This window comes from Peromyscus leucopus, chromosome 11 (assembly GCF_004664715.2).
Source record: "Peromyscus leucopus breed LL Stock chromosome 11, UCI_PerLeu_2.1, whole genome shotgun sequence".
Lineage (NCBI taxonomy): Eukaryota > Metazoa > Chordata > Mammalia > Rodentia > Cricetidae > Peromyscus > Peromyscus leucopus.
The window spans coordinates 56,108,655-56,127,715 of NC_051072.1; positions in this window are offsets into that span (position 1 = coordinate 56,108,655).

The window sequence follows — 19,061 nt, forward strand, 5'->3', positions numbered from 1 at the left end:
GATGCATATGTGGAGATCAGAGCTTGTGGGAGTCAGTTCTGTCTTTCTACCATGTGGTCCAGGGGATTAAAGTAATCTTACAAGCGGCTTAACCTGCTGTGGTTGTTTGAGAACGGCCCCCATAGGCTCATAGATTTCAATACTTGGTCCCCAGTTGGTGGAACTGTTTGGGAAGGATTAGAAGGGATGGCCTTGTCAGAGAAGGTGTGTCACTGGGGGTAGGCTTTGAGATTTCAAAAAGCCCGTGCCACTCTAATTAGCTGTCTCTGCCCATGCTTTTGTCTCATGATGTGAGTGCTCAGCCGTGGATCGGGTGCCACGCCATCCTTCCTGCTGCCTTGCTCCCTGCCATGAGGATTACGGACTCTAAACCCTTGAAACTGTAAGCCTACAATAAACTCTCTCTTCTATAAGTTGCCTTGGCCATGGTGTATTATCACAGCAATAGAAAAGTAACTAAGACACTTTCCCTAACCCTTCAGGCATTTTTATTAATTATTAAAAATGTAGAGGTCTTTTCCTTTTTGAGAAAAAAAATTGAATATCAAAGAAAAGTTTATATTAGTTATCTAATGCTATTCAACCAATAACTCCCAAATGTACTGCTGTGAATATAAGCATTCCTTGTCCCATGTAAGTTCTGAGAGTTGGGGACCTCACAACAGTGCTTCTACCTCAGCATTCCTCCTGAAGCTATAGTGTAATTGTCTGAAGATTAAGATGCTGTTGTCTAAAGCAATGGGAGAATCCACCCGCTGAGCTTGTTCCTACTGCTGGTATAGATGGCAAGCTCCCATCAGACAGGACTTGAAAAAACTCAAGGTTCTTGGAGGCTGCTGTGGTGATATTGTATCTCCCAATATATTGTGCACACTAATAAACTTATCTGGGGTCAGAGAACAGCCACTAAATAGACATAGAGGCCAGAAAATGGTGGCACACACACACCTTTAATCCTATCACTCTGGATAGGATCCATCTGGATCTCTATAACTTCAAGGCCACACTGGAAACAGAGCCAGGCATGGCAGCACACACTTTTAATCCCAGGATTTGAGATCTCATGTCTTGCTTGGGAAAGACACACACCTTTAATCTTGGGAAGTGATGGCAGGAAGCAGAAAAGTATATAACTCGTGAGGACCAGGAACTAGAGGCTTTTAAGCTTTTAGGCTTTTAGCAGCAGTTCAGCTGAGATCCATTCGGATGAGGATACAGAGGCTTTCAGTTTGAGGGAACAGGATCAGCTGAGGAGTTGGCGAGGTGAGGTTAGCTGTGGCTTGTTCTGTCTCTCTGATCTTTCAGAATTTACCCCAATAGCTGGCTCTGAGTTTTTTACTAATAAGACCACTTAAGATTCGTGTTACAGGCTGCTCTCCCAGTTGAAGAACTAGAGCAAAAGAAAGCATGAAGAAGAGAGAACGGTGAGAAAGAGCCAGGACAGGCTACCCCTCCTAATCCTGTATCTTCCAGATTATCTTTGCTAGGAGAAAGCCAAGCTCCACTACTTAAGGGAGAATATCAGAGTATGAATAACATATCACAGCCGAAGTGACGTGGCCAGCAAGGAGAACCTGTTATCCTAGTCTGTACTGCACTGTCCACAAGCCAGAGTTCCCCTGCCTCAGCCTCCTGAGTACTGGGATTACAGGTGTGTGATACCACACCAGAGTGTGTCTTTATAGCCACAAAAAGCACAAGGATGAACACAACAAACAGTTGTGTATTCACTGTCTCAAATTAGCAATTATTCCTCTATCCCATCCTTCTTAAAAACTTATTTTTAAATATCTTACTTTTTAAATATCGTTTTTAATTGACATAAAATAACTCGTGTGTGTGTGTGTGTGTGTGTGTGTGTGTGTGTGTGTGTGTGTGGTGCCATGTGGTAGTTCCATATAGATACAGATATAGCTATATTTAATGTTCAAATCAAAGCAAACTTTTATTTCCTCAAATACTATTATTTCTTTGTGGTAATAACATTCAAAATTCTTTCTCTGGTTTTTAAAATACACTATATTAGCTTCATTACCATTATTTGTGGTCAACCCATTGTGTGATAAAGTGACAGAACTTATTTTTCCCAGCTACCACTTAGTGCTCACTGCCCAATCAAAAGACATTTTCAAAACCACACAATAGAAATAGACTCTTTGCTCACATGTTTAGTCCTAAACCTTTCCTACTCACCAGAAACTACCAAAGTGTGTGATGTATCTTCCAAGTCTTTTAAAAATTCTTACCCATATACAAGTATTCTGAAAACAATGTGCAGTGTTTTCATAGATGTTTACTTTTTCATGTATGATCTCATGTCTACATATCATAAAACTTACCTTTTCTACTCATTGTTGCTTTGGTTTAGTAATGTCCTGTATAAGTAGGTATAGTAATCAGGGTTCTCTGGAGTAACAGAACGTATAGAATGAGCCTCTTTCTGTACACATGAAAAGGGGTTCATTAAAATAACTTACAGGCTGCAGTCTAGCCAATACAACAATGACTGCCTGTGAAAGGAAAGTCCAAGAATCCAGTAGTGTTTGGTCCACAGGCCTGGATGTCTCCGTTGGTCTTTAGTAGATGCTGGAATCCCCAAGAAGTAGGCCCTAGTGCCAGTGAAGGAACGGACTTGCTAGCAAGGCAAAGGCAAGCAGGCAAAGAGCAAAGTTTCCCTCTCCCATGTCCTCATACAGGCTTCCAGCAAAAGGCATGGCCCAAGCCGGGCGGTGGTGGCGCACTCCTTTAATCCCAGCACTCAGGAGGCAGAGCCAGGAGGATCTCTGTGAGTTCGAGGCCAGCCTGGGCTACCAAGTGAGATCCAGGACAGGCGCAAAGCTACACAGAGAAACCCCCCCCCGCCGCCGCCGCCCAAAAAAAAGAAAAGGCATGGCCCAGATTAGAGGTCCGTGTCTTCCCTCCTCAAGATACAGATTAAAGGCTTGTGTCTTCCTACCTCAAAGGTCCAGATTAGCCAAAAAATCCCTCATAGGTGTGCCCTCCATTTCTGGATTTTAGTTAAATCCAGATACAGTCAAGTTGACAACCAATAATAGCCATCACAGTAGGTCACTTTTAGTTCCCCTACTGATGAAGATTGTCTCTTAAATGATAAATCAATGTTATATACAAATCTTCAATGAAAGCTTTTGATGGTGTCACCTTGGGCACATATGCATGAGTTTCTCTACAGCTGTGTTTCTCAGATAATTTGACCCTGGCCCACAGTGAGCTCTTTCTCACAGTGACTGAGTGATTAGTCAAAAGTCTGTTCCTGAAGCCTAAGTTTTCTGATACAAGTGCTTATCTATCCTAATGAGTGGCCTGCGATGCGTCCATATCATTTTAAGCTCTACTTTTTAAAGGCATCTCACTTGGGATACAAAAGCCACTCTTAAGGGTAGGCCCATGGACAGCAAGCAGTAGATGGCTAACCCAGAAGGAACTCAATGGCATCTTTGGAGGTTCTTTGTCATAATGCTTAGGCGGGGCATTTATGTATTTATTTATATTAAAAATTATTGTTGTAATTTATTTCTTTATTACCTTACAAGTCCTTTTCATTACAGCTTCTGGATTTATGCTTTTATGGGATTCCTGAATGTGTGAATGTGTGTGTCTCTGCATCTGTGTATGTTTCTTATGCTTTTCTCATTGGTTCTTTTTCTGTTTGTTTGTTTTGCTCTGTTCCAATTCATTTTACTTTATTTTGTTATTGCCTTTAGATGACCATTTGTTTTCTAATGAGAGATAGAAAGGTTGTGGATTAGGATGGGGGGTGGGTGGGTAGGATCTCGGTAGAGTTGGAGGAAGGAAAGCCTTAATCAGAATATATTGTAGGGGGAAAGAAATCTATTTTCAATAAAAGAAAAGTACAAAAACATAAAGGTTAGATTTATAACAACTGAAACTGCATTTGGCATGTTGTTTAAATTTTTTTAATTACATTTCTGTATTTTGTGCATGTATGTATGTCTGTGTGTGTGTGTGTGTGTGCATATGTCTGTCATGGTGTGCATGTGGAGGTCAGAGGACAACTTATAGAAATCAGCTTTGTTCTCCCCCAGTGTGGATCCCCAGGGCTAAGCTCAGGTCATCAGGTGGAGCAGCAAGCGCCTTTACCAGCTAAGCCAATTTGCTCACCCTGACACATCATTTCTGAAACTAGAACATATAAAAACTGATTGCTATTTTTCTTTAGGAAAAAATAGTTTGTTACCACTATTAAATTATAATTAGAAGCGCATGTTAATTATACGTATTAGTGGGTTTCATTACGACATCTCCATACATAGATATATCAAAATTTGATTGTATCTACCCTCCCCCACTACTCTTACCAAGTAGTCCCTTAATTACTTTTAGGCCATTTTTGTTTTAATTTCAGTTTCCACATGAGAGGAAAGATGTATCTTCCTGTACCTTGTTTAAGTCTATATTATTTCAGATTGCTAACTGAGGTCTACTAAACTGATTTTTAGACCAGCTATAGGGGGCCACTATCATAGCATTCTCTATCTGTGGCCCACAAAACAGTCTTCAGAGGTTGGAGTTGTAGTTAGTTGTACAGAGTGCTTGTTTAGCTGGTGTGAAGTATTGGATTTGATTCCCAGACCACACAAACCAGGGGCAGTAGCATGTGACTGTAATCCAGCACTTCGGAGATTAGAAATTCAAAGTCAGTCTGGAATAGTGAAGCCCAATCTCAAATGGTGAGGGAGGGAGGGAGGGAGGGAGGGAAGGAGGGAGGGAGGGAGGGAGGGAGGAAAAATAATCTTTGAAGACCTATATCTCCATTATGGTATATTCAGGTTACAGATTATGGCAGTTTAAATTACAAAGTTTTGCAAAATTCTTTTCACAGTAGTTGTATCAATTCACACTTCTCCCAGCAAGATCTGAGAGTCCATTTTCCTGTACTGACATTATGATCAGTATTGCCAAATTTTCTCACTTTTGCCAGACTCCTTTAAGGGTTTGACAGAAGCAGGCACGCGTAAGTGTACTGCTTATTTTGTGTTAGAGGTACACATGTGATGGGAAACATCCCCTCTGCAGGTCCTCATTTGGTAGAGTGCTCATTTGGCTAATGTGTCATTGCCGAGTCTCTTATGAAATGCAATAATGAAGTGAATTCCCTCAGGATTCCCAGGAGCCTCTGGAACAAAGCCAGACTGCGCTGACAGGCTCCCCTGGCTTCCCCGAGGGCCACTTCAGTCCATTTACCACTTCCCTTAAGCCCTCTCCTCGCTGGCACTCAGAAGCCACTTACTCTCCTGCCACCGAGAACAGGAGATGATCGTATGAATATCGCTACATTCAACCTTCATCTGTAAACACACTCCTGAATCCCACCCTCTCCTTTCATTAGGATTTGGGTGTGTTCCTTTGATATTTAATCCCTAAAGACAGTTGACAAAGGCATTTGGAGCAAGGCCTTTGGGAGAAAGGGTGATACTTTCATGACAGTATTAGTAGACCTGTATGAAGACAAAGAGGACAGATCCAATGCAATCCCCATCAAAATTCCAACACAACTTTTCACAGATCTTGAAAGAACAATATTCATATGGAAAAACAAAAAACCCAGGATAGCTACAACAATCCTGTATAATAAGGGAACTTCCAGAAGTATCACCATCCCTGACTTTATGCTCTACTATAGAGCTATTGTAATAAAAACAGCTTGGTATTGGCATGAAAACAGGCAAGTGGATCAATGCAATCGAATAAAAGACCCTGAAGTAAACCCACATACCTATGAACACTTGATTTTTGACAAAGAAGCCAAAATTATACAATGAAAAAAAGAAAGCATCTTCAACAAAAGGTGCTGGCATAACTGGATGTTCACATATAGAAGAACGCAAATAGATCCATATCTATTGCCCTACACAAAACTCAAGTCCAAGTGGATCAAAGACTTCAACATAAATTCAGATACAATGGACCCAATAGACAAGAAAGTGGGGAATAGCCTTGAATGCATTGGCACAGGAGACTTCTTCCTGAATATAACACCACTAGCACAGACGCTGAGATTGACAATTAATAAATGGGACCTCTTGAAACTGAGAAGCTTCTGTAAGGCAAAAGACACGGTCAGTAAGACAAAATGGCAGCCTACAGAATGGGAAAAGATCTTCACCTACCCCACATCTGACAGAGGGCTGATCTCCAAAATACATAAAGAACTCAGGAAACTAGACATCAAAATACCAAATAATCCAATTGAAAAATAATGTATAGATTTAAACAATTAATTCTCAACAGAAGAATCTCAAATGGCTGAGAAACACTTAAAGATTGTTCAACATCCTTAGCTATCAGGGAAATGCAAATCAAAATGACTCTGAGATACCATTTTACACCTGTCAGAATGGTTAAGATAAAAAATGCTAATGACAGTGTATGTTGGAGAAGATGTGGAGCAATGGGAACATTCCTCCACTCCTGGTGGGAGTGCAAACTTGTACAGCCACTTTGGAAATTAGTATGGTAACTTCTCAGAAAATTGAGAATCAATCTACCTCAAGACCCAGCAATACCATTCTTGGGCATATACACAAAGGATGCTTAATTATACCACAAGGACACTTTCTCAACTATGTTCATAGCAGCATTATTTGCAATAGCCAGAACCTGGAAACAATCTAGATGCCCTTCAACTGAAGAAAATGTGGTACATTTACACAATGGAGTATTACTCAGTGGTTAAAAAAAAAAGACATCATGAAATTTGCAGGCAAATGGATAGAACTAGAAAAAAATTATCCTGAGTGAGGTAACCCAGACCCAGAAAGACAAACTTGTTATGTACTCACTCATAAGTGGATATTAGATGTAAATCAAAGGATAACCAGGCTACAATCCAAAGCCCCAGAGAAGCTAGATAACAAGGAAGACCCTAAGAGGGATGCATGAATTTCCTTGGGAAGGGGAAATAGATGAGATCTGGGTAAACTGGGGGCAGGGATGGTGATGAGGGGACTAGAACATGAGAGGTAGGGATGGTCGAGTTGGGGACGGGACGGAGTGGGAGAGTAATGAACGTGATATCTTGATAGAGGGGGAATTTTGGGGTTAGGGAGAAACCTGATGCCAGGGCAACTCCCAGAAATCCACACGGATGACCCCGGCTATGCCATGCTTTGTTGACTCGCGTTCGAGGCCTGTTTCTTTCTGAACAGAGGAGAAGTGGATGGGGAGGGGGTAGATGGGAGGTGGGGGAGGTGGGGGGAGGGAACAGGAAGAGAGGAGGGAGGGGAAACTGTGGTTGGTATGCAAAATAAATGAAAAAATTTAATAATAAAAAAAGAAGACGAAGAGGGTCAGGGATGTAACTCAGTGGTAGAGCGTCACCATGTGATGCTGTATTCCACCTGAGGACTCTGCGTGGAGTTCTCTCCAAAAATAAAGCAACAATCACTAACCACAGCTCCTCTACCTTAGACCTCCAGAACACAAATTCAATAAATGTTCATTCTTTATTATAAAGTGTTCAGGTTGTGGTATGCAGTTCTAGGAACAGAAAGCAGGCTAAGAGACTGCATGCTATCCTAAGAAAGCATTATCCTTCCTGCCCAAGACCAGTTCCATCCCAGCAGTGATTCCCTTCTGATCCTCCCAGGACTCTTACTTCATAACTGATCCCTTCTTTTGTCTCCATAGTTAACTGCACGTCTTTCCTCTGGACCCCATTTTCCCTTCATGGAAGCATACTCAAAGCTTCCATTGAGTCCTTGGTCTCCTCTTACTTATTATTACTTATTTTCAGTACCAATCATCACTTCCCTAGAAAGGCATTCTCCTTTTCCTCCACAGCATTGACAAAAACAGAACTGTACATGCCGCTGTGTGGGGCTGCCCTCCTCCTAGGCAGCCAGTTTTAGCAATCACAGGACTCTTCTCCGAGCCTAACAGAAGACACGGTGCTTGTCTGCTGTGGGGTGTTCTGTATGTTAAATGTGTTGCTCCGATTGGTTAATAAATAAAACACTGATTGGCCAGTAGCCAGGTGGGAAGTATGGACGGGACAAGGAGAGAGGAGAATTCTGGGAACAGGAAGGCTGAGTCAGAAGATGCTGCCAGCCGCTGCCATGAGATGTTAAGATACCGATAAACCACGAGCCATGTGGCAACTTATTGATTAATAGAAATGGGTTGCTTTAAGATATAAAAACAGCTAGCTAGAAGCCTGAGCCATTAAGCCAAACAGTTTAAATAATATAAGCGTCTGTGTGTTTATTTTATAAGTGGGCTGTGGGAATGTGGGGGCTCCGCGGACCCAGAGAGAAGCTTGTCTGCTGAGTAAAGAAGCGGTCTCCAGCCTAGAGCCTATGTCTCCAGCCTAGAGCCAAGCCTCAGGCCGCGACATCTAGTCTCCACACCTGCATCTGATGCGCATGTAGGTGTGTTGTCGCCCGCTCCGACCTGGGAAGTGCTGCCAAATCCTGGAGAGCAGAGCCCAGCACCAAATGACCCTGGGAGAGTGACTCTGTCTTGCTGCTCACAAGGCCAGATGAGTGCTGCTGGGGGCTGGGGGTTCTCTGAAGAAATTGCATCCCTATTAAAGATCCCATGGAGTATTTGACCTTGGCTGACTCTAATACCATGATTGCAGAGAGATGTATGTCAAGAGCCAAAATCCTCTTGGATTGCTTCAGGCCCTTCAATAGCCAATCATGTCACTTTTGTATCTGCTCCGGCATTCTTCCCAGTAACAGATGCATTTGTTGACAGCATTGCTAAGCTCATCCGACCTCTACCTCCACTGTAAAGCCTTAACACCCCGTTTCCCCCCTCCCCTCTTTCCTGCCTATCTGATGATCCCACCAATGTCATAGTATTATGTCTCTCTTTTGCTCTGTGACCTTACAAATTCATGTAACTCCTCCATATGGAGTATGTCATTCAGGTACCTTGAACCCATGTTCTTGAGTTATGATCGTTCGTATTCAATTCAGAATAAACTATACTCTGGCTTCCTTTCAAAGCAGAGCCGTTGTTTTATGTTAACACTCCCTTTCCTAATATAAGAAGCAAGAGAGGAAAAATTCGTTCAGCTAATACTGTTGCTAACTGACAGTCCTGGTAAAAAGAAGAGGCTGGGCGCGAGGCACAGCTCAGTGTAGACTACCTGTTAGTGTGCTTGAGTATCCCCCTTCCCCCAGAAAAAAAGCAGTGAACATGTTAGAATCCATAACGGGAGAAACTATCATTTATAGCTCTATCCATTTGTCGTCGTGGTGGTTGTTTTCTCCTGATCTTTTTCTGCCGTGACAACACTTGTCCATACTGCTTCACAGGAAGGGAACGCTGGTCTACTGAGCATTGATGTCTTGTCAGGCATAGGCTAAATGCCTTATTTGCTTCATCCCAGTGGATGTAGTTTTCTTTTAACCCAGCAGGACAATCATATCCCCTTCTACGACAGTGAGTCTTCATTGGCAGTCTGACTCAGGGTAGAAACACAACGGAAGGGCGCCTATGGATGTGGCTGAGGGCACTTCCGGAAAGGCGTAACTGAAAAGGAAAGTCCCACTCTGAGTCCCCTCTAAATAAAAATGGGAGAGGGAGCCGAGAGGCAGTGTCGAGGGTCTCTGCCTCCTGGCTGCAGACAGATATAATGTGATGAGTTGTCTCGCACTCCTGATGACCTTAACGGACAACGCCCTCAAAATTGTGAGCTCAAGGGTCTCCCGCTATTGAGCTGTGCTTTTTGTTGAAGATTTTAATCAACAACAATGAAAAAAATAACTAAAATATATTCTAAAAATTAAATAATAGGCCAAAACAATCAAATGCACCAGGGAAAACGAACGTTACAGGATAAGAATGTTCAAAGGCTCTGTACAGTAGATGTGGGATTTTTTTATAAGTTAAAATCGGGCTATAGGTCCTCTCCAGTCTATGCGAGACTCAAAGGCTCCAGGCTTCCACACAGACTCCTCTTACCTGTTTCTCCCCTCTGCCTCCTCTTCATGGTCAATCTGACTTCCCATCTCCCTCTTCCTCCTTCCCCTTTCCTCTCTTCTCACCCCACTCTCCAGAGTTCCTCTTTGCTCTTTTTCACCTTTCACTTAATCTGATCACTTTCCGCTTTTTCATTTTTTAATCCTGACTGTTGTCTTTTACACCCCCTCAACGGCTTCATTATTCTGGGAGGCCCCAATGGCTACTGAACCGCCCCCCTCACCCCCACTCTGAAAGCAGACACAAGGAAATGTTGCCTCTACCTCCTCTGTACTGGAGCTACACTGGGTGCCATGTGAAACCTTTGTGAAGGCCCACACACTTACCAGGCTTTTGGCTTCTCGGGCGCTCCACAGCTTCCCCAGAGAAATTCCCAACATGTAAGGTTCTCACGTTTCCATGCTGAGTAAATGACTTGTAACCCGGGGACTTGGTGACTTATTGGAAAGTGAGATACTGCAGAGTCAAGTTTCCTGAGGCTTGGATTGTAAGAATGGGAACCTCAAAGGCACGAGATTTGCCATGTAGACATCTGAAAGTAGCATCGTGCCGAAAATCTGAGAAAATCAAACTTGTTGACCTGCAAGTCTGCCTGCTCGTTAGGGCTGAGAGTGCAGGGTCAGCTTTGGAAAAAGCCAGCCTAGGTGATGAGCAAAGGCAGCTCCCCTTAGAGTGAGTGTTCGAATCACCACTGGCATGGCAGGTGTCCCCGCTAAAGCCCCCCCCCCCGTCCCCCCCTCCTTCTACACAACTGAGACAGATCCCAGGGAGAAGTCATTTCTTTGATTCTATTTGAAGAAAAGGATATTGATCTATTTGCCAAACTTCTCGGGTGCCTTCTGAACACCAGAACTGATATTTAAACAAGCCACGCTTTGGACACGAAGCAGATGCTACAAATCACGAGAACCACTTGCCTTTCCCCCTCCCCTCCAAACAAACAGGCAGTAAAGGACGTTAGTGTTGACGAGCGGGGCTGGTGGGGAGGTGGTTTGTAGCGTGGCTGATGATCTGACACCATTTTATGAGAGAATTTTGCTGACTGACAAAAAGCGGTGAGTCACTAAATGCTGAGACTGTGTTATGAGTACTTAAGGACCAAAAAGTATGGTTTCTAGAAATAAGAGCAGTGTTTCAAATCTACAATCTCAGGCCGTTCACCTCTCTTGGGGGCAAATGGTTCTTCATTTCATACAGAAGTCTCCTTGATAACAAGCAAAAAGTATTGAGATCCCTGCCAAGATACCTTCCGTCCTTCCTTCCGTCACCAACCCTCAGCATCCTGAATTGATTGCATACTTTATCTCTGACTTAAGTCTTGGTGTCATTTCCTTGCATATATTATCCCAGTGATACGGTATCTCTGCTTAATGAATGCTAAGCTTGCACTTTGGCGATGAGAAAGTGAATCACCCAACTGGTTTAAGAAAATAATTGCTAGCTTTTAATTGGAAGAGAACGGGAAGGAAGAAAGGACAGAGGGAGGAAGAGGGGGAAGGAGAGAAGTGTGTGGCGGGGAATGAGAATATATGAGAGTTTCCCCTGGGGCCTAAATCTTAAAAGAGTTCTTCATTCTCCACCATAATTTCAGGAATAAAACAGTCATGGCCGTTATTAGGAAGCTTTGCAAATTTGCACTCTGAAAAGGACCCCGCCAGAGCTTTTCTGTCTATCTGCATGTAACTGGTTCAGTAAATGAACTTGACTCGGCTGGGGGCGAGAGAAAGCAGCTTTACCCTTTCTAGCTACAGAGCAAGCTCACTCCAGCTTTCAAACCCTCAAAGCATCCTTCTGTGCTCCTGTAGACACTCTCAGGGAAAGCCCCTGGCCTTGCCGCCTCGGGTCAGGCATCTACCAGCCCAATACCATCGAGAATCAAAAGCTTACCCTCCCATTGGATTCAAAGCTGCTCCCCAAGCCTCTGCTCCCCTTCCCCCACCCTCTCAGAACTGAATCAAGCTTGTAAGCCTAAACCTGGGAAGTGTCTGGGGGTGGGGGGGTGGGGGATAGCACAAGGGGATGCTCCTCCTTCCAGTGCCTCTGCCTTTTAAACTTTTAACTGCTATTTATAGCTCTCCTGTAACCCAACAAGGCACGCGCCCTCCCTCCCTCCCTCCCTCCCTCCCTCCCTCCCTCCCTCCCTAGCTCCCTCCCTCCCTCCCTCCCTCCCTCCCTCCCTCCCTCTCTCTCTCTCTCTCTCTCTCTCTCTCTCTCTCTCTCTATGTGGGATGGTCTGTATGTCAAATTGCTCTGATTGGTCAATAAATAAAACACTGATTGGCCAGTGGCCAGGCAGGAAGTAGGTGGGACAAGGAGAGAGGAGAATTCTGGGAAGCAGAAGGCTGAGGCAGAGAGACACTGCCAGCCATTGACTGCCATGACCAGCAGCATGTGAAGACGCCGGTAAGCCACCAGCCATGTGGCAAGGTATAGATTTATGGAAATGGATTAATTTAAGCTATAAGAACAGTTAGCAAGAAGCCTGCCACGGCCATACAGTTTGTAAGCAATATAAGTCTCTGTGTTTACTTGGCTGGGTCTGAGCGGCTATGGGACTGGCGGGTGACAAAGATTTGGGCAAGGCAGGAAAACTCTAGCTACTCTCTCTCTCTCTCTCTCTCTGCCATTTAAATGAGAGCAAAAATAACATTTTTAAAGTTTCTATTGTGTCTTAAGAACTACAAAATAATATTATCGGGATCTTACAAGTTTCTTTTATGCCCTATTTGGTGCCCTTTCCCTCCTTCCTGGGGAACTAATACAGTGAAACTTTCTCAATCATTCTTTATTTCCAATTGCTTTATTATATATGGGTACTCCTATATAACTGCTCCCTAGTTCTTCCAGGTTTTGCAATTTATGTGAATGGGATTATGTGTAACTTGTTCATTGTGTTAGTTTTTCAACAACTGATACACAAAAGTGCAATTCATTTAGCCTTCCTATTCCATAGTATTCAGTACTGTGAGCAGACCATGTTTAGCTGCCCACTCTACGGCTGGTGAATATTTAAACTGTGGTCAGTTGTCTCTTTATGAACAATACGGCTATAAACATTTCTATGCATGGCTCTTGGTGTTTGTATGGACAAGTTCCAGAGTCTAAATAGTTCTTATCAAAATAGTTTTTCAATTAGACAGAAGGAATAAGTATGGGAGCCACTGTACATTATGGCAACTACAGTTAGTGATATAGTATATATTTGAAAATTAGTGAGATTTTTTTAGATGTTCTAGCCACAAAATGTATTAGTTTATGAGACAATGCATATGCCACATCACTTGATCCATCCTTTCTACAGTGAGTCAAAGCAGGTCGTACAACATCAGCATATACAGTGTTGGCTTGTCTACTGCAGATACTAGGAAAAGAAACTTCAAAAGCAAAGCAATGCAAACTACAGTGTTCCCAGGACGTGCATTTGATGATCACAGTGATGATTTCCTTGCTGCTGAATACTGATTCAATAAAAAGAGTACATGCTATAGTGCTATTTTGACACTAGAACATTACTTAACATCTATTATTCCAGGAGGACATCCAAGGAACTTCACCCAAGTTTCCTGATTTCTACCTGTGGTGCAAAGGCTGGAAGGATGCGATGTTTATCAAAGATGGCCAACATTTGACAAAAGGACGCCATTGAGAAGGGACGGAATGGTTGCTAGACAAGAGAAAGAAGCTTGACTTCAAGGATACCTCTTCTCTCTCTCTCTCTCTCTCTCTCTCTCTCTCTCTCTCTCTCTCTCTCTCTCTCTCTCTCTCTCTGTGTGTGTGTGTGTGTGTGTGTGTGTGTGTGTGTGTGTGTTGGTGGGGTCTGAGCCCAGAGCCCTTGTGCTCTACTGGGAGCTTCATGCCCAACCTCTGCTCTGTCCCTATTGGATGTGATACTAGACAAATTGGGTTTCTCTCTGAGTCCAGTTTTCATGTCCACATGCATGAAGTGTGGATTTGATGACCTCTGGGTCACTTGGAACTCTGACAGTCTGATTCAGTGATTTCAGCACAGTCCTGGGAAATAACAGTTTTGCATGCCCCCTCGTGGTGTCCTCTGGCATTGCAACTAAAGAAACAAGCTTTAAAATGGTGGTTACTGACCGAAAATTTTCTCTGAGCTAGAAATACATTTAGCCATTGAAATTAAACAATATGAAAATCAAAGATATTTTGAAGTTATGTTTTTGAAAACACATTTAAACTAAAAGTTTTTATTCTCACAGAGCGTGTTTTAAATACTTATGTCTTTTAGAAACAGTTGCAATTTTTGCATTTACTTTTTCTGTAAACACTGTTTTTGTGGTGCTAGGGATCAATCTGGCATCTTGTAGTATGTGGTACAGGGCTTGCATATTCTAGGCAGGAGCTCTACCACTGAGATACACCCTCTACCCTCTTTTTCTAATGTAAATTTATTTTTAAGTGGTACATAAAACCATGCAAGGCGTATACATTATGGGGTTCTATGTGATGTTTTGATACATGTCCATATTGTGAAATTCTGGGTCGGGTTAAACATGTCTCCTCAAATATTTATAATTTTATAGTGAAATATTCAAGAATCCTTTCTTATAGCTTTTTTTAAGAAAAATATGCAGCAATATTTCCATTCTACAATTACCGGGCTGCCATAGCACACCAGAGCATCTTACTCCAATTGTAATTCGGTACCCACTGGTCAAACTTTCTCCATCTTCCCCTTCCCCCATTCCTGGCGACAACCATTCTACTCTTCCGTGTGGTGTGTGTGTGTGTGTGTAGGCGGCGTGGGCACATGTAGATGCCCAAGGTCAACATTAGATAAATTTCTTCAGATGCTCTCCGTCTTTTATTTTTTGAGAAATTTGTTTTTTGTTATTTTTTATCTTTTTGATCATAGCTGTTCTTACTAGAAGTGAGATCTCATTGTGGTTTAAACTAGTTTCTCCCCAGTTATTACTGACATTGAGTTCTTTTTCATATACAGTTCTTCAAATGTATGTCATCTGCCGAGAAATATCTACTACATTTATTGTCTGTTTTTTAATTGGGTTGTTTTGTGGGGTTCACTTTTTATTTTTGCTCTTGAGTTATTTTGTCTTCACTTCATACTCTGAAGCCAACCCAATCCAGAATATATAGAATACAGTTTTGGGTACCTCTGTTCACTCTTGTCGGTTGCCTCTGATTATTTCTTCGTTTTGTGAGATTTTGATTAGTGTACTTCATTTTCTATTTTTGCTTTTGTTTCCTGTGCTTTGGGAGTCTTGAATAAAAAAAAAATCCTTGCCTGCTCCAATATTCTGAAGTGTTTCTGTTCTGTTTTCTTCTGGTAGTTTCATGGTTTCAGGCCTTAGCTTTGAACTGATAACCGTCTTGAGTTTACCTTTGTACCTCATGTGAAATAGGAGACCAGCTTTCACTCTTCCAGAGGTCTGTGTCCCTTTCTCCAGCACGATTTATTCAAAGGTACTTTACATTTTTTCTTTGAGGTAGACTGTCACTGTGGGGCTTACACTAGCCTCAGACCCACAGAGCTCCTTCCTCGGCTTCCTAAGATTACAGGTGTGGGCCATTTATTTTCAGTACATACCAGGGAAGTATTCAGGACACCTAACGCTAAGATCTTAAAAGAACAATACATCTTTAGTCTAAGTTAATTCAACTATAGTGACCCAGATTGAGAAAAGGCTAGGCATTTCCCCAAGGATTAAACAAGATGTCTCAAGTAGTGCCCGGCCCATGGCAGACTTTCAATACAAGTTAAATGAATGTGGATCTGAATTTAAAAAAAAAAAAAAAAAAATGGCAGTGACATTCTTTAAGTTGAAGTCTGGCTTTGCTGGTGGGCTCAAGGAAAAGAGAATATCTAACTCATAAAGAGCCATTGGAAATAGGCTGAACCACTTTAAGACTGAATTTCTCTATTTGCAAGGAGGGAGTTAAAAATCTCACATCTGTTGAAATGCCCAGGCTAGAGTAAAGATTAGGGAGTTGGGTGTGCTGGAGCACACTGCGTTCCTTAGAAGGCTGATTCACATAAAGGAGCAGCTCCGCATCACCAGACGCTGGCTTCCGGGACTACACAATACGTTACAGATGTTCCCTGGCTCAGAATGCAGTTCTAGTCCAATAAACCCATTGCAGGTTAAAATGCATTCATCTCATTTTTTTCTTTTCTTTTTAGCTTGATGTATAAAGGCACAAGATGTCCCTATCAATGGGGTGCCACGCTGTTTCCATACATGCAGTTCAATGTATTGCCGTGAATTACCTTCTGTAGCATTTGAACTGGGCTAAATAGGTCTCTCACAGCTTGCAGAGCATGGGATGAGATCTGGGACCACAAGCAAGTGAATACTCTATTACTGGCTACTGTCTCGGCCCATAAAAATACATTTAATGTACTGAGGCTACTCAGGGGTGTCGCTTAGCAACAGGGTGGTGCACTAGGGAGGATTGGTTGTTTCCCCTGGGAATGGTAACTGCCGCCCTATACCAAGAGAAAATATTGAACTACAGATCACTAACCCAGGAAAAGGTCAAAATTCAAAGGAAAAGGTCAAAATTCAAAGTACAGTTTTCCTTGATCTGTATTGTCTCATCATCATAAAGTGGGACATTGTAAGTCAAATGTCATAAGCCACCGTACGGAAGTTGGATGACTTTCTGCCATTTTTTTTTTAAATAAAAATTCCCCAAAGGAAAAAAATAACCATTTTTACAAGCTATAAAATAGTTTTCTTTAGGAAGGAAAATAAGACAAATGAAGGATAGTAACTTTGAATTTAAACACAAAATCAATACATGAAAAGAAAATTAAGTTCCAAGTTGGAATATTTTATATATTTATGTATTTTATATATTCCAATATTTTAGTTTTCTCAATATTTCAGTGAATAAAAATATACATTTAATTATATTTAGAAAAAAAGTGTGATTTTTTAAAAATCTTTTTATTGGCTTTTCTCTTATTTCCTTTGCCTTTTGCACAGTTCTGCTGCCTTGAAATTTTTTTTCCACACTCCTTGTTGGCTCACCTGATTATGTGATTTTCAAGGAGACAGCCCAAGAGAGGAGGCAGGATGGGCTCCAAGTCAGAGACTTCAAGTTGAGTGCTGCTCTGCCTTGGGAAGTCCAGCCCGGACAAGCCACTTCTGCTGAGAGAAGGATCGTTGTTCATAAAACAGAATGGGGGGTTGGATTTTGTCAAAGGCTTTTTCAGCATCTAGTGAGATGATCGTGTGGTTTTTTTTTTTTTTTTTTTTTTTTTTTTTTTTTTTTCTTTCAGTTTGTTTATATGGTGGATTACATTGACGGATTCTCGTATGTTGAGCCATCCTTACATCCCTGGGATGAAGCCTACTTGGTCATGGTGGATAACTGTTTTGATGTGTTCCTGGATTCGGTTAGCCAGTATTTTATTGAGTATTTTTGCATCAATGTTCATGAGGGAGATTGGTCTGTAATTCTCTTTCTTCATTGCATCTTTGTGTGGTTTGGGTATCAGGGTAACTGTAGCCTCATAAAAAGAATTTGGTATGCCTCCATGGGACTGGACTAGGCCCTCTGGATACAGAAGATGGCTGTTTGGCTCAAGCTGTTTGGGGGGCACCAAGGCAGGGGGATTGGGATCTGTCCCTGGTCTGGGCAGGCTTCTGGAACCCGGTGCCTGTGGTGTGACACCTTGCACAGCCTTGGTGCAGTGGGAAGGGGCTTGGACCTGCCTAGGCTCAGTGTGCTGGGCTCTGCTGATTCCCCATGAGAGACCTCGATTTGGGAGGTATGGGGATGCGGGGTGGCTTGGGAAAGAGGGCTGGGTGGAGGAGGGAGGAGGGGGGTTGTGGATAGTATGTGGAGTGAGTAGAAAAGTTCTTAATAAAGAAAAAATGAAAAAAAAATAAAAGAAACAAAATAAACTAATAATATATATATATATATATATATATATATATATATATATATATATACGAAAACAGAACGGGGTTTTTAAGCTTTTAAGTTTCTTTAGAAACTATGATTACTGCCAAACTATAATGATTTTCATGTCGATTCCTTTTTTGCCCACACAAACCTGTCCATCCTGCTTTCATCAATTACCATGCCTTGCTGGATTTCCTGAGCTCTCACCTCCAGCTCTTTGTAGACCCCCACCACTCTTCTACCCCAGACTCCACACAATGCTTTCTTCCTACTGGCTGAGCAATCCAGCCTCCCCAGTTTGTGCACCCGCTCAGGAAGTCTCAGCTCCCGCTTGCCTGGTCATCTCCACTTCCTGCTGATCTCTCTCGCACGCCACAGACCCACAACTCAAATTTGCGTTCTCCCTGGAGTCTGCATTTGCATGCTCACTTACCCTTTCTTCAGACTGCCTCAGAATCTCCACTAGAATTTTCCTACCAAGGCTCCTTGCAGGCTGTGTCCTGTGTCCTTTTCACAGCCCAAGTCTAAGTGTCCTCCCGCTCTTCCCAAATCTTCTGTGTCCCTCTTCTTTCCCCCTGCTGTGTCCCCTCAGGTGCAGATTCCTAAGGAGAGGGGATCAAAGGTAGGGGTGTGATGGTGAACTGCTATAATTCCAGCGCTCAAGAGGCTGTGTCAGGAGGACTGCGCAGTCCAGGTCAGCCTGCGACACTGTGTCGTCAAAAAAGGGAGGAAAGGAGGGAGGGAGGGAGAGAAGGGAAGGGAAGGAAGGAAGGAAGAAAAAGAAAGAAAGAGAGAGAGAGAAAGAAAGAAAGAAAAGAAAGAAAGAAGGAAGGAAGGAAGGAAAGAAAGAAAGGAAGGAAGAAAGAAAGAAAGAGAAGAAGGGAAGAAAGGAAGGGAAAAAACCGTGGAGAGCAAGTCTTCCCACACTGCCATCTCATCACTAGGACAACTGTGTGTAGGTCATCAGTGTTGCACAGGTGGACATTTTCTAGTCTTCTCAATCCTTGAACTTAGTTCTTATCTTTAGATTTTCACAATTCAGATATTTTAGCATAGTTGTGTGTGTGTGTGTTTGTGTGTGTGTGTGTGTTATTAGAGATTGAACCCAGAGCCTTGAACACGCTCTATATCTGAGCTACACCCTCCACCTATTTAGCGTCCTTCTTTCAGTACCCTTGGTGGTAGTT